General features: G+C 35.6%; 1 protein-coding gene across 1 annotated transcript in view; it reads right to left on the bottom strand.

Annotated features, from left to right (window-relative positions):
* The window catches only part of frtz (WD repeat-containing and planar cell polarity effector protein fritz), a 40,659-nt gene extending 28,904 nt beyond the window's left edge, over positions 1–11,755 (bottom strand). The window contains exon 1 of the mRNA XM_085807182.1: positions 11,371–11,755. The gene's annotated coding sequence lies outside the window, so the exon portion shown is untranslated. The remainder of the gene's footprint in view (positions 1–11,370) is intronic.
* Between the last annotated feature and the right edge of the window lie 3,357 nt (positions 11,756–15,112).

Here is a 15,112-nt window from a genome sequence, read left to right as displayed (position 1 = left end):
TTTAAACAAATATTATTTTATGTCCTTTTTGAGTGTCTGATGACCAAAATTCTCGTGATCTTAACATAATCCCCATTTTTTGAGTTAATTTCATGTTTTCTACTTTTTCAGATGTCAATCAGATTTATTTACCATATTTCTGCTAAGTTTTCCCCATCCCCATTATACAAAGTGGTGCTTGACAAATATTTTTATCATTAAGCAAAAAAAAATCACTAAAAGACATTATACAGTACATTTCGGATAATGGAAGTCCGAAATCCGGACATCCATTATCCGAAATGATCTAAAGTACGGACCTCAAAATTAACAACAACGCTTTTCTCGTAGGTTTTAGCATGCGTATTTTATTGCCCCCCTTCCATGCATAATAAAACATCTGGAGAGTCCTGATTCTTAATTTCACTTCGACACTAAATAAAATACCTTGTTATTGAAGAAACAATCATTTTAGCATAAATTTGTACGATCAGTAATTTGGCTCCATTTCTGCATATCTGCTTGGCACACATCTCAAATCGTTGATCTGACGCCAACCTGGCAAATCATTATTTATTATACTTTCCTTTCATCACCGCATGTTTATCCACACATGACAACTTGAGTAATAACCCATATAGTGATGCCTAAACAATTTTTTATGTTAGTAATTGAATAACAAAAGAGTATGGTAACCATTATGCTTGACGATGATTACAGATTTAAGTTAAAAGTGCTAAAAAATATTGACAAGGAAAAATTTAACAAAAATTTCTTTCCATATGCTAAAAATATATTTTGTTGATGATACTCATAGACCCAATGATTACATTTAGGGCTATTTTAATTAAGAATAACTGATTTGTTATTTACATAAACCCAGAACCAGCGCCAGGGCTCGTAAGGTGGCACCGGGTCGCAGAATTTAGGACCTAGACTGCATCAGGCGGTTAAGATATCTAGCGCTGGCCCTCAATAAGGCTTAAGTATACAGTGGGAATGTATTTATTCAGAACTCTAAGCCTTAAGCATGAGCAAGAAATAGACATAAGTATAATAAATAACTAAACTAATACAATTCAAGCTTAAATGTCTTAGTGTGCAAGATAGAAGCAAGATAAAATTCAACGGAATAACTTATCATTAGTTGCCAAGCTCATGATACATAGCCAAATATGTATAGTGAATGACAGATAAATTTGATGATGATAGCCATGAAATTTAAATATTTCCGGATATCGCAAAACAAAGGTGAAATTTTCTAATTAACAGATTTTTTTAAAGAAATGTGAAGAAGCGGTAATAAATGAAGATGATATAAAAGAAGTTTTTCATTGTGATGGCAATGCTTCTCAATTATCAATTAATTAATGAATGGCGAAATCTGTAGTATGGTTCTAGATACAGAAAATACTGCTACCAATAGTGAAGAAAGTGACAGAGAAGTTACTGAAAATGAAAAAATTTCGATTGACAAATTAGTCAGAATTTTTTACACAGCAGTCGCAGGACTTCAACAATATAACTAAACAAGATATTGTGTCTGTCTACAGAATTAAAGAGAAAGTATTAGCACAAAAAACAAAGCAATTTAAACACCTTACATTGAAAGAAATGTTTAACAAAGGTAAACAAATAAATATTAAGCTTTTCTTTTGTACATTTTGATACCATTTAGATCATAAATACTTCATGATTTCATATTCTTAATTTTATAATTTCTACATGCTATCTAACTAGATTTAAACTGATGATTTAATATCCGTAAAAATCCCAAATCCAGAATCACCGAAGTCCCGACAAGTCTGCATTTTGAACTTTGTATTTTACTACATCTCCCAGAGCTTATTTCGGCTCTACTCTGATATGCGCTCTAATTTCACCAAATGTGGCGATATGTGTTCTGTGCTGGTTTTTGGTGCGATTGCATGTTGTATGGCAACCCTGTTAAGGTTGAAAAATCTTTTGGTCGAGTAGATTAATTGCTTGTTGGTTCGTGTCGTGCGTGTTTTGAAATGGCCTATGTCGCAATGAGAGACATGGTGGCAAGATTTCAGTCGTGTATTTTAGATTGCGTGCAGAGAGTCCAAAATGTGGAGCTGATATGAGAACTCGGACGAAGAATGGTGTTTTTGATAGACTTGTGTGGATGTACAGTCAAATTGTTGCTGGTAAAGCATGTGGGTGTCAGCGAAGTTTAAGGTTTGGATCTTGGTTTTTGTGCAGTAAGTTAACGTTGAAGGAAGTTTTTATCGCTACTTTCGAAATTTTGAATTGTAGAAAGACATGTGATATAGCAAAATCATGGCACTTTTCTTCACACAGATGTTGTGTGACTGGCGAAATTTTATTACCGAATGTATTTTGGACTTTGTATGCTCTGTGTCTGAGAAGATAGGGGGAGATAAAGTGGTGAAAGTTGATGAATAGAAGTTTGACAAAAGGAAATATCATCGTGGCCATAGAGGGGCAGTGGATATTTGGAGGTGTGGAAAGAGGGTCTGGGAGTGCATGATAGAAGTAGTGGCTTTTAGTGGCTGTGCATGATAGAAGTAAGGAAACGCTGATGCAGTGTATTAAAGAGTGGATTAAGCCTGGTATAACTATTTTTTCGGATGGCTGGAAATCTTGCAAGGATTTAAGAAAAGAAGGTTTTGAACATTTATTTGTGAATCATAGTATAAATTTTGTGGATAGCGTGTCTGGCTGTCATATAAATACCATAGAGAGTAAGTGGCGGCATGTTAAAGCTACGTTGCCTAGTTATAATAGGAAATGCGATTTTCAGTTTTATTTGGCTGTGTATATGTTTCTTCATTACTGTCGTGAAACTGGAGAAGATCCTTTTTGTAGCGAATAGTTTATCCAACAGATGGCAGTATCTGCCAAGCTCCTTTGGTAATTGTCGATGCGCATGCGCAAGCGGAGTGTAAAAAGAAGTATGTTATTAGGAGAATGAGCTTTCGTTAAGAATGTTGCTGCACGTTTCCGCTATGTAAATAAAAGTATATTTTTATAACATAGATGTTCTTTACTCTCTAATGCGAAGCACTAGGTTAGTGCACGAATCTCTTCTGATACAAAATCAATTTCCAAACCGTGGATCACCACAACAAAAAGTGGCGTCTGTGACAGGACGCATTAGTTAGGTAAAGGACACTTTTGATGGTTTAACAGTAGAAATGGAAGCCTTCAAAGTAAGAAGAATACCACTGTGTGCAGTCTTCACGAAAGCATATAATAGCCTACATGGACATTTGAATGAGTCAGAATTGAACAGTGATGTTCTATTATCGTCCCTGGAAATTCTGGAAGATAAAGGAATTCGACTACAACAGTTGGATGAAGAAATATTGGATCTCCTGTCAAAATCGAAAGAAGTCTCGCAAGAAGAATATACTAAAGAATTTGAGTCATGTGAGACTTACAAGGAGAAATTAATAGCAGCAGGATGAAAGTGAAGCAAATCACTGTGAAAATAGAGAAAAATTTGCTGACTCATACATCGGTAAATGAAACCAGAACTGTTGATTCAAGAACAACAACAACGAATTTGAAGATTCTGAAAATAAATTTGATTGAATTTACAGGTGATCCACGACAATGGTTGAATTTCTGGAATACCTTTAGTAAGATACACGAAGATCCAGTGTTAGATGATCATTTGAAATTCATATATCTGATCCAGGCTACTGCTGCCAAATTGAAAGCACGGGAAATAGTGCAGAGTTTCCCGACAACTAAAGAAAATTATCTGAAAGTCATCGAACATTTAAAGAATCCTTTTGGACGTGAAGATATTCTTATACAAGTGTACGTTCGGGATTTATTGAATCTTGTGTTGATAAATAATAATGCAACCAAAAAGGACTTTGCGCTATCATCGTTGTATGACAGTTTAGAAACAAAACTGCGTGCTCTGGAATCTCTCGGTGTGACCGAAGATAAATACGCTAGTGTTATTTTTCCGTTAGTTGAATCTTGCCTACCCCCTGACATCTTACGCGTGTGGGAGAGGGAACGGGAGAGCTCGTCACAACAAGGTAAGAGCGATCTTGAATCTATTCTTCTGTTTTTGAAAAATGAAGTGATATCTGAAGAGAGAATTAAAATAGCGCGTTTTTCTTTTGATAAAAGTAGAAAATCTAAAAGTTACATTAATGATGAGTCTAATATTCCTACTTGTAATGATTTGTATACAGGAGACAAATTTAAAGAAAATGCTCCTATTAAGAAAGTTGAGGAATCGTGTTTATTTTGTGATAAGCCACATTTCACAGAAAAATGTTTTAAAGCTAGTACGCTTACATATCAGGATAAAAAAGATTTAATATTTAAGAAGGGTTTATGTCTATTTTGCTTAAAAAAAAATCACATTTCTCGTAATTGTAGGTCTAAGGTTAAGTGCTTAATTTGCCAGAAAAGGCATTTGGCAGTAATGTGTCAACAAGTTCCTTCTCAATTGAAAGAGACTAAACAAGTAGAGCCTGTGGCAAAAAATGAGGTCAATGTTTTGGCTAGCAGATCCGCGCTCCGAACAAACATTAATCCTAAGGGTAAAAAATGGCAACAGGGAAAGGATAGTCAGAGGGATTATAGATACGGGTTGCGAGAGAAGTTATTTAACGAAAGATATTACAGATTCTTTGAAATGTAACAGTGTTGGTGAAGTGAAATTAGTTCATAAATTATTCGGAGGTGTAGAAACAAAAGAAAAATTGCATTCTAAATATATAGTTCATTTGAGTAGCCTTGATAATAAATATGTATGTAGTGTGCATTGTTTAAGTGAATCTGTTATCTGTTCTGATGTAAAGAAAATACCTAAAGGTCCTTGGTTGAAAGAACTTCGTAATTAAAATATTCAAGTGTCAGATGTAGAGGGTAATGCTCCCAAAACCGAAAGTGACATTAAATTGTTGATAGGTTCTGATATTGCTGGAAAATTATTCACCGGAAATATTAAATGTTTGCAAAGTGGTCCAGTCGCGATGGAAACACGTTTGGGATGGATTTTAATGGGTAAAATTCCAGCGAAGGAATCTTCGGGTATAAATGATTCTCTTGCATGTGTTTCTTTATTGCTAAACGAAAGATCAGCAGAAAACTTGTGGAAGTTAGACGTTATTGGTATAAATGACCCAGTTGAGTCTAAAAAGAAAACTGAAATTCATGAGGAGACCATGCAGTATTTTGAGGAAAATTTGAATTTGGATTCAGACGGGAGATATGAAACTGCATTACCTTGGGTACTGGACCCCTCTCGCTTGTCTAATAATAAAACGTTGGCAGAAAAACGCCTGACTAATACGCGAAGGAAATTATTAGATTCGAACCAAATTAAAGTTTATCAGGAAGTATTCGATACTTGGTTGAAGGAACGAATTATTGAAGAGGTAAATGAAGGCGAAGTAGATAGAGAGCACTATTTGCCTCATAGGCCGGTTTTTAAAGAATCTAGCGAAACTACGCGAGTAAGGCCAGTTTTTGATGCTTCGGCACATGCCAAAGGAGAACTTTCCTTAAATGATTGTCTTGAGAAAGGTCCCAACCTAATAGAAACAATTCCAACATTGTTGAATCGTTTTCGGAAATATCCTGTTGCAGTAATTTCAGACATTGAGAAAGCCTTCTTGCAGATTGGTATAAGAGAGAAGGATAGAGATTATTTACGTTTCTTTTGGAAAGGTGCAGAAGAAGAGAATACTAAAATTTACAGACATTGTCGCGTGGTTTTTGGGCTTAACTGTTGTCCATTTTTGTTAGCCGCTACGTTGAACTATCATTTAAATCGTGCCCCAGATCAGTTTGCAGCTACAGCCAACATCTTGAAGGAGTCCTTCTATGTTGATAATTGCCTGACTAGTTTTAAGAATGTTGAAGAATTGAATAGATTTGTAATAGAATCGAGAATGTTATTGTCACGGGGAAAGTTTAATCTTAGAGGATGGCAGTTGAATTGTGAAACCGAAATAATTCCCAACTCTAAATTAGATACATTCGTTTGCGTTTTAGGGTTAAACTGGGATTTGAAGGATGATACTCTTTCCTGTAAAATTGAGTCACTAAAGAAAGAGGAGATTGTCACGAGTAAACGAACACTCCTTTCTTGCGTGCATAAGTTATCTGACCCAGTGGGCTTCCTTTCTCCCGTTACCCTGTTCCCAAAGGTGATATTCCAAGAGTGCTGGAAATTACGAATAAATTGGGATAAAAAATTGCCAGAACATTTAGAAAAGAAGTCCATGCAATGGGTAAAAGAACTGAAACTGCTGTCTGATGTCAAAACTCCTAGATGGCTTAATATTGACAGATCGGTTAACGGAAATGTAAGTCTTCATGTTTTCAGCGATGCCAGCAAGCATGCCTATGCTACTTGTATTTTCTTAAGAGTGAAGACCAAAAATAAGGTTTATTTAAATTTTGTGCAAGCACGCACTAGAGTTGCGCCTTTAAAGAGTATATCCATTCCTTGTTTGGAATTATTATCCTGCTTAATCGGAGCACGCTTGGGACGTATGGTCTTTTCAGATTTGAACATGCCAAATTTAAGAACATTCTTCTGGACTGACTCAACAACCACTTTGTGCTGGATCCAGCGAGACGTACGGTGGGGAACTTTCGTTTGGAATCGTGTCCAAGAAATCAGAACACTCACAAAAATAGAAGATTGGCATTACATCCCTTCGGAGCTGAATGCCGCCGATCTCCCTTCTAGAGGCTGTTCAGTTAAACAGTTTTTGCTGTTGAAATGGTGGGAGGGCCCATCATGGCTATTAGAACCAGAATCGTCATGGTCAAGAGGCACCGATTTTCCAGACGAAGAGATCATAAATTCAGAAAGGCTTAAATCAGTATTGACAACTCTTAATAAAGATTCTAAACCTGACAATTGGTATTACAGGTACTTTTCATCCATAAAGAAAACTGTACGCATGTTAGGTTGGATTCTTAGGTTTTACTTTAAATTACGAAGAATTACAAACAAAACCTCCAAAATTTTGTCAGTTTCGGAAATTGAAAGAGCTGAGATAACTCTTATGTTATTGGTTCAAAGAGAATCATTTAAGAGTGTGAACGATGATAAAATTAAAGACCTCAGACCTATAGTTGATCGTGATGGTTTGAATAGAGCTAAAACCAATATTTCTTATCGCGACGATACTGATGACTTTAAGTTTCCTGTCATTTTGCCATCTGATCATGCAGTAGTAAAATTACTAATAATGAATGCACATAATGAGCTGCTGCATGCTGGTACTTCTATGGTGATGTCTCATTTGCGGGAAAAGTATTGGATCCTCAAAACTTGTAAGACAGTACGAAACTGCATTAGAAAATGTGTTAAATGTCAAAGATTTAAATCCAAAAGTTGTGATGTAACTCCAGGAATTTTGCCGAAAGATAGAGTACGTGATGCAAATGTTTTTGAGATAGTGGGTGTCGATCTGGCAGGACCCCTCTACCTTAAAGATGGTCGAAAAGCTTATATTGTTCTTTACACATGTGCGGTCTATAGGGCCATTCATCTGGAGTCAGTAACATCCTTGACAACTGAAGCTTTTTCCAGTCATTGAGACGTTTCATTTCTCGTCGCAGAAGACCATCTACAATATACTCAGATGATGGCAGTAATTTTAAAGGAGCAGAGAGCCTTCTGCATACAATTGATTGGGAGAGTCTGTGATCAAAGGCCGCTGAGCACGGAATTCAATGGAAATTTATTCCTCCCTCCACACCTTGGTGGGAACGTTTAGTTCAAATGGTGAAACAGATTCTGAGAAAAGTTCTAGGTCGTCCTGCCCTGGATTACGAGGAGTTGCTTACAGTACTATGCGACTGTGAGAGAGTAATCAATACTAGGCCACTTACCTACGTGTCGAAAGATGTTGAAGATTCATCCCCATTAACTCCAGAAATGTTCCTGCGGGAGATTTCCAAATCAGGAGTACCTGATATCGATACAGTGGATAAGGAAAAACTGAGTAAACGAGCTAAGTATCTACAAAAGGTGAGAGAACAACTTAGAGCAAGATTCCATGTGGAATATCTAGGACAGTTATGTCAGCAGTCCATTAAAAACTCTATAGCTAAACCTCTCCAGGTGGGTGAAATTGTTCTGCTTGAAGATAACAACAAAAAAACGTGCTTTTTGGAACCTGGCGCGTGTCATAAAGCTGACACCTGGTCGTGATGGACAAATAAGACTTGCTCTCATAAAAACTTTAAAACTCATAAAGACTTTTGAGTTTTTGAGACCAGTGCAAAGACTGTACAGACTTGAGCTGGATAATCCAGTCCAAAAGGATACGACTGAAAATATTCCTATGACTACCAGCAGTGGTAGAACTGTGAAACCAGTAATACGTCTGTGAAATGTGTTGTACTTGTTTGAATACTTTGTAATAATTTGATTTATTTTTTATTTTTCTAGGTTTAGTATTATCTGTTAATATGTTTAGAAAATTATGGAATGCTGCATCTTCAGGTAAATTTGTATTTCAATTTAATTAGAACATCTTGGTAGGCATAATTTTATACTTTAATATTGTATACTGTACTATTATGCATATATTATACTTAACAGATGTGTGAATTTACCTCCCAGTAAATTCAGGTGCGAGGAATATGTAGCGAATAGTTCATCCAACAGATGGCAGTATCTGCCAAGCTCCTTTGGTAATTGTCAATGCGCATGCGCAAGCGGAGTGTAAAAAGAAGTATGTTATTAGGAGAATGAGCTTTCGTTAAGAATGTTGCTGCGCGTTTTCGCTACGTAAATAAAAGTATATTTTTATAACATAGATGTTCTTTACTCTCTAATGCGAAGCACTAGGCTAGTGCACGAATCTCTTCTGATACAAAATCCATTTCCAAACCATGGATCACCACACTTTTAACAAGTCTGTAGAAATTATAAGAACTGTTGAATGGGAGAAATTAAAAATTTCTTTGTACAGTATTTGAAGAAAGTGCTTGTGTTTTTTGTTTTTGTTATGTTTGAAACTGATATTTCTGCTCTTAAAAGAAGCTTTCATTATGGTAAGTGCATTTTATTTTATTGTTTTTATTTTGTACAATGTTATGTTCATTGTTTTTTTTGTATGAATTTCTGTTTTTATTGTTTTTTTTAATTGTTTGTAATTTAGTTTAGTTTATTTGGTTGATTTGTGCGCATTGCCTAGATTGTGCAATTCGTAGATGTTTTTTTAAGTTTAAACAGAATGCTGTGTACATGGTATTCTTTGAAATTTATTGTTATGTTAATTTATTAAAGCGAGGTGTCCATAGTTCATAGATTCTTTCGCTGCCGAGATTGTCAAATTCGTAGATGTTTTTTAAAGTTGAAACAGAATGCTGTGTATATGGTAGTCTTTGAAATTGTTATTATGTTAATTTCTTAAAGCGAGGTGTGCACAATTCATAGATTCTTTTGCTGCCTAGATTGTGCAATTCATAGATTTTTTTTAAGTTAAAACATGTCGCTGTGTACACGGAATCTTGTCAAATATTTTTGTTTAAAAACTTCACGTTTTTGCTATCTAAATTTTTTGTTTTTGTTTCGGATTTTTAGCTTAAATTGTGTGTTCAAAACGTGGTTTTTGCATTTGCGAAAACTGCGTTTTTGGAGACATTTTAGGTTTAAAGTTCGAAATGTAGACAAAAAATTTAGATAGTAATATGGCACCGTGGAGTTTCTCACCAAAAATGTTTGGCGAGAAATTTGGCAACTTGAGGGCGCATATAAAAGTAGTTCCCTTATTTTTATACAGTTTATATTTCTTCTCAATACAACAATTTTCATTTAATTCCATTGCTTATTCATAAATTTTAGTTTACTTATTTTTATTAACATTATCTAATTGCTGTATGCATAAAATATAAAACCGTAGATTTATAAAAATCTTTCATGATGAATATTTTATATCAATGGCTTATACAATATACCTGAATACGTAGATAAAACATTTCGGCTTGAGAAAGCTTGTTACAGCATTTCATCTTTCTATCAAATGCTATCTTGAAATGTTTTCAAGAGGCTGACTGCTAACGCGAAATGAAGCAGTGTTTCTGATCAACAAATAAACTAGGCTGTAGGTATGTCCTGTATCCCTTCTTTGCAAGTTTAGGATCGGTCATTCCTTATGATGCAATCTGGTCAATGTTTTCAATAATGGGACAGTTAAATGTCAGGCAGTTTGGGCCATAATTCCTGATAAAGGATTAACCAGCAAGCTTCCAGTCACTGGATGGAAAAAAAACTATTTTATCAATCATACTGCAATTTTTTTAAAATCTTACAACAGACTTTGGTTCTTCCGCCATTAATCTCTATTAAGCAGTATTGAATCAAATAAAAAGTTAAGGTCTTCTACAGAATTCCTATTTGCAATGTCACCAAGATCAGAACAATTATAGAGGTGATTACTATTATGCCCCACAGCTGGTACAGTGGTGAGTCTGCCTATTCCATCATGATAGAAATGTTTTTGCAAATAACCATGGCCAGTTTTAAGACATGTGTTATTGAAGACTGTCATGGCTAGTTTTAACATGAAAATTTACCACACCCACAGCTCCAAAAAGGCTATAGTAAATCAAGATCTATAGTAGAGAACTAAGACTTCTCCTCAGCCAGTTTTCCAAAGAAGTTCTGCCAATATACATGAATGCTAGATCAATTAGTTATGTATTTTAAAAAAGACTTCTATTTCTTCTCTTACATCAATGATTAGGCCTGGGTTATTTCTTTTACTATACTCTTTTTAACCACATTAGGAGGTGTAGTTTTAAGTTTAGATATGGTAACTAGAAATTATATTCACCATAAGGAAAGTTACTGTCATCCTCGGCTTCCTCAATCTTAACAAAACAAATAATATTTTTACCTCTTCCCACAGTCTTCTGATAAATTTTTAAGGAAGTTTAGTTTCGTCATTATCTAAGCATTTTTTACACTTACACATTGCTTAAAGCAAATCTAGTTTCGTCATTATCTACACTTAAACACTTTAAAACTACTATTATAATAAAATAAACAGAAAAAAGAAAAGAAAGAAAGTATCCAAGCACTTGCCGCGCAGTAAAAATTACAAAACTTATACCATTTTACATCATGATTGCAACTGATTAAACAAGCCGAAATAACGACTGGTGTTGTATGCCATGTTTAAACAAAGGGACACCGTTTGCAATTAAAAGTGTAAAATGAGAAACTTTCGATCATTTTCATAACAACGTGCGTTATTGATAATTAAAAGTGAAAGTGTTCTATTAAAATGGACAACCTAACTTATTTCAAGTGCACAATTTTTTCTTAAAATAAATATACTAAAAAAAGAGTCATAATTATTTTATGACAACAGTTTCAGAAAATAAAACTGCCCTTACCTTGTATAGTAAACAGAGCCGAAATATTTCTCACGAATGCGATATAATACATATTCAAGGATAAATTTATGCATAAAATCACAATGACAATTCATGATCAACATCACACCGCGCTTATCCCTTTCGAAACGGTGCTTTGCGTAACACCTCCGGTTATAATATTTGTAAAACAGTTTCAAAATTACACTTTATTCCCAACATTAGAGTCAAATATATGCGCTGGCTTTCAGTTGTTATGTCTTTGATTGTTGAAAGTCATAGTCAAAGTAGTTGGAACAAAGTATCGAGAGGCTTTTCCGACAACATGCACGCCTATCCACGATCTACTTGCTTTGACAAGTGTTTGCTTATGTCATCTAATATATCAGATAAATAGCTTTGGTGTCCATTATTTACGCAAGTTAGATTGAGCCTCGTCTCCCAAGCACATACTGTTGATTCGCAAAAATTTTTTTTTGGCATCAGACATGTATTCTCCGATTTTGTGTCAAAATACCTATAAATCTAATACATATTCTAAGTCGCGCTTTTGAGACATGAAAACTGCAAGTTGAATTTCGTCAATCGGCCTAGTAGAACAGGAGATATGGAACTCACCTTTTTTTTTTTTTTTTTTTCCCGCAGTGTTCTTTTTCGTCATTTCTGTTAAAAAGAGTCTGTTGTGTAAATTTCCATAGCGAATTAAATTATACAAATAAAGAAATATTAAAAAGTAAACCAAATGAAAACATTCAGTACACATTTAAGGGCGTCGGATGCCTATTCTTTTACCTAAATTATGAGCAAGTATAACTAAAATTATATTTCATTTCATTATGCGCTATTTCCGTTGAAACGCTTTTCGGGACCTTGGATCGTAATCTTGCTACTGGTACCTACTACAAAGAGTACAAACCAGTATATTAAAATAAGAAAAAATAGCATTAACAAAAATAGAGAAAATAAAAGCGTTAAATTTTTAACACAACACCCGAAGACGAAAACACAAATAATAACAAAGTTATTCAATAAAATTAGAATAAGAATAAATCCGTGCAGAGCTTGTAAAAGTCATGAGCGAGAATAGAACCAGCGATCTAGAATTGAGACTTTTTTTCGCGCTAAGCTGCGGTTTCTCTGGTGGCTTTCACACTCTTCCATCAATCAATACCTTTTATGTCGGGCTGCCGCTGTTTTTAAAGCGACGTTGCCGGCTCTATGACAGTTGTTCCGCAATGGCGCAAGAAGTAGAATTGTCCGGGTCGAGCAGCGGGAGGTCAGAAATGGGAGAGGGGGATGACCAACGTCACAAGGTGAAGACAAAACCATGAAAGCAGCGAACAAGGAGTGAGAATCTGATAGAGTAAATTCATGAAGTGTAGGTGGTGTAAGATGCAAGAAACGTTACAATGAAGTTGCTTTATTTATGACATCAGAATTCATACAAAATAACACAAATACAGAAGAACAATAAAATATAAGTACAATTACAGTAATAGATACAAATACATAAACGTAAATTAAAAATGAGAAAATATATATACTATATACAATGAAATGGATAACTCCTTGCAGCATTAGGTCGGAAAGTTTGAGTCACGAGTGAGGCGTACCGCACAGTCCATATTTACTGTCTTCCCTAAGAGGAATATAATCAGACTTTAAAGTGCTGAAGATATTCACAATTAAACGCCTTATTGAAGAAGTTGGTATTTATTTTATGCAGAAAACTCTCTACGGTGTCGAGCTTTAAGTCCTTGTGTAATGTTGCATTCGAAACAAAGTAATGAGGGTTCGTGATAAACCTCATGTAGTTATTCTGCAACACTTGTAACTTGCTGATGTCTCGTTCAGTGGCAGCCCATGCAGGGAAGGCGTAGGAAAAAATTGGCCGAATAATGGCAGTATACAGGTGTCTCTTACGTAATAGATCTAACTTTGAAGACTTACCAATTAAGGGCGAAAGACTAATAACACCCCGTGCCTTGCTTCTAACTTTTATAACATGATCATTCCATTTGAACTGACTATTGATCACTATACCAAGATAGGTAGCTTTTTTGACAATCAGGACTGCTACGTCAAAGATTTTTAGTTTTTTTCTTAGAGGGGTTCTAGATAGCTTTTTGTTGATGATAATGAGTTGAGACTTTTGAGCATTAATTGCAATGCGCCATTTCTTACACCAATTTTTGATTTCTGGGATGGCTTTTTGCAGGTTTTTGATATCACTCTCTGCGTTAAAAGATTTTATAACTAATGCCGTGTCATCAACGTAACATTCCCCTTTACTGTACCTAAACACAAATTTTGTCAAATGTAGCTGCAGCTGTTCAGCATTTAAACGGGTAGTACCGGACTTTAGTGAGCCCCCTGTATATGATACATAGAATCACATATAGTACTTAATTAAAATTGAGCGACTATTAGTAGTAGATTATATACATTAAAGTAAAACGGAAACCACCTATTTATGGCTCCTTATAGATGCTTTCATAAAATAAGTCTCTCATTTTCTAAAAACAATACCGTCTTTGTTTTGAGCAAAACGCATTACTAGAGTTTGTAGGGGCTGAGATGACAAGGCCATCTATCGATATAGAAAAGAACACCCCTTACATTCGGCATCCTGACAAATGTTTTCGTCTTCGAAAGAATGACAGACTGTGTCTTGACAGCATCTGAGAAACATGAGAAAGAAAAAAAAATTGTAAAGTGCACACAATCCGCACAGTTGTAAACTGCAGATGACCAGGCTGTTATGTAATTACATATAATGTAAAACAGATTACTACTTTTTTAGAAACAAAGCCTACCTCAATTGTGCTTTGAAATTATAAAATTGCATTAAACACAGAACGTTGAAAATACACATTTGTTTCTTCGCGATTTCCGAAACTGTGACGTCACGAATCTTAAACGAAAGGAAAAAAAGATTAGCTTTCGGATGAAAAACATGCCCGTATCGCTTGTAAATCACGGCCCAGAGGACTGTGGTTCAAACCCCGCTGGGTGCATCCTTGTACTGATTGTGCACAATCGTGTCGAAAACGCCTCAGCTCAACGCAACTTGAGCTTGGTGTGCGAATTTGTGCTTTATGCAAATAATATAGGAAACGTCACACCTGTTTAACTATAAAAGAGATATCTTTTGTGGTTCTATGTTGAAGCTCATGGTCATGGAGCGATTTTTAAAAAATGATTGTGAGATGGTTCGACTTACGGTAAATGTGAGGGCAAGGAACGATTGGCAAAGTTTTCCTGCAGGCCCGCATCCTTCATACAAAACCATCCTGCAGGTTGTGAAACGTTTAAGGGAGAAAGCCTGTGTGACTAGCCGACTTTCGATCCGCCAAACCAGCTAAGGTAGGGCGGAAAGTGCAACCGGAAAATGTTTTATCACGGCCTCACATATCCAAACAGCATCAGAAGAGAGATACGTGAAAACTGTGGCTTCTCAAAAAGTCGCTTTTAGAAAATACTAAACGAATTAGGTGCTCATCCATACCGACTAACACCTAATCAGGCATTACCGGACGGGATGCTGAGAGACGTTTCGCATGGTGCAACTTCATCATGAACCAGAGAGAGGTCCAGCTTCTTGGCAGCCAACGTTCTTGGCATGTATAGTGTGGACGTATGAGGCATGCTGTTCTCGGAATGAAATGTACAATAGTCAGAACATCCATTACTGGGCACTGGAAAATCCCCCATGTTCTACAGACGTTTGGCGTCAAATACAGTTTTCGATTAATGTTTGCTG

This window comes from Stegodyphus dumicola, chromosome X1 (genome assembly GCF_044657685.1).
Source record: "Stegodyphus dumicola isolate Sdum_Otavi_A_Nest chromosome X1, ASM4465768v1".
Taxonomy (NCBI): Eukaryota; Metazoa; Arthropoda; class Arachnida; order Araneae; family Eresidae; genus Stegodyphus; species Stegodyphus dumicola.
This window is presented reverse-complemented; position numbering and strand designations above follow the sequence as displayed.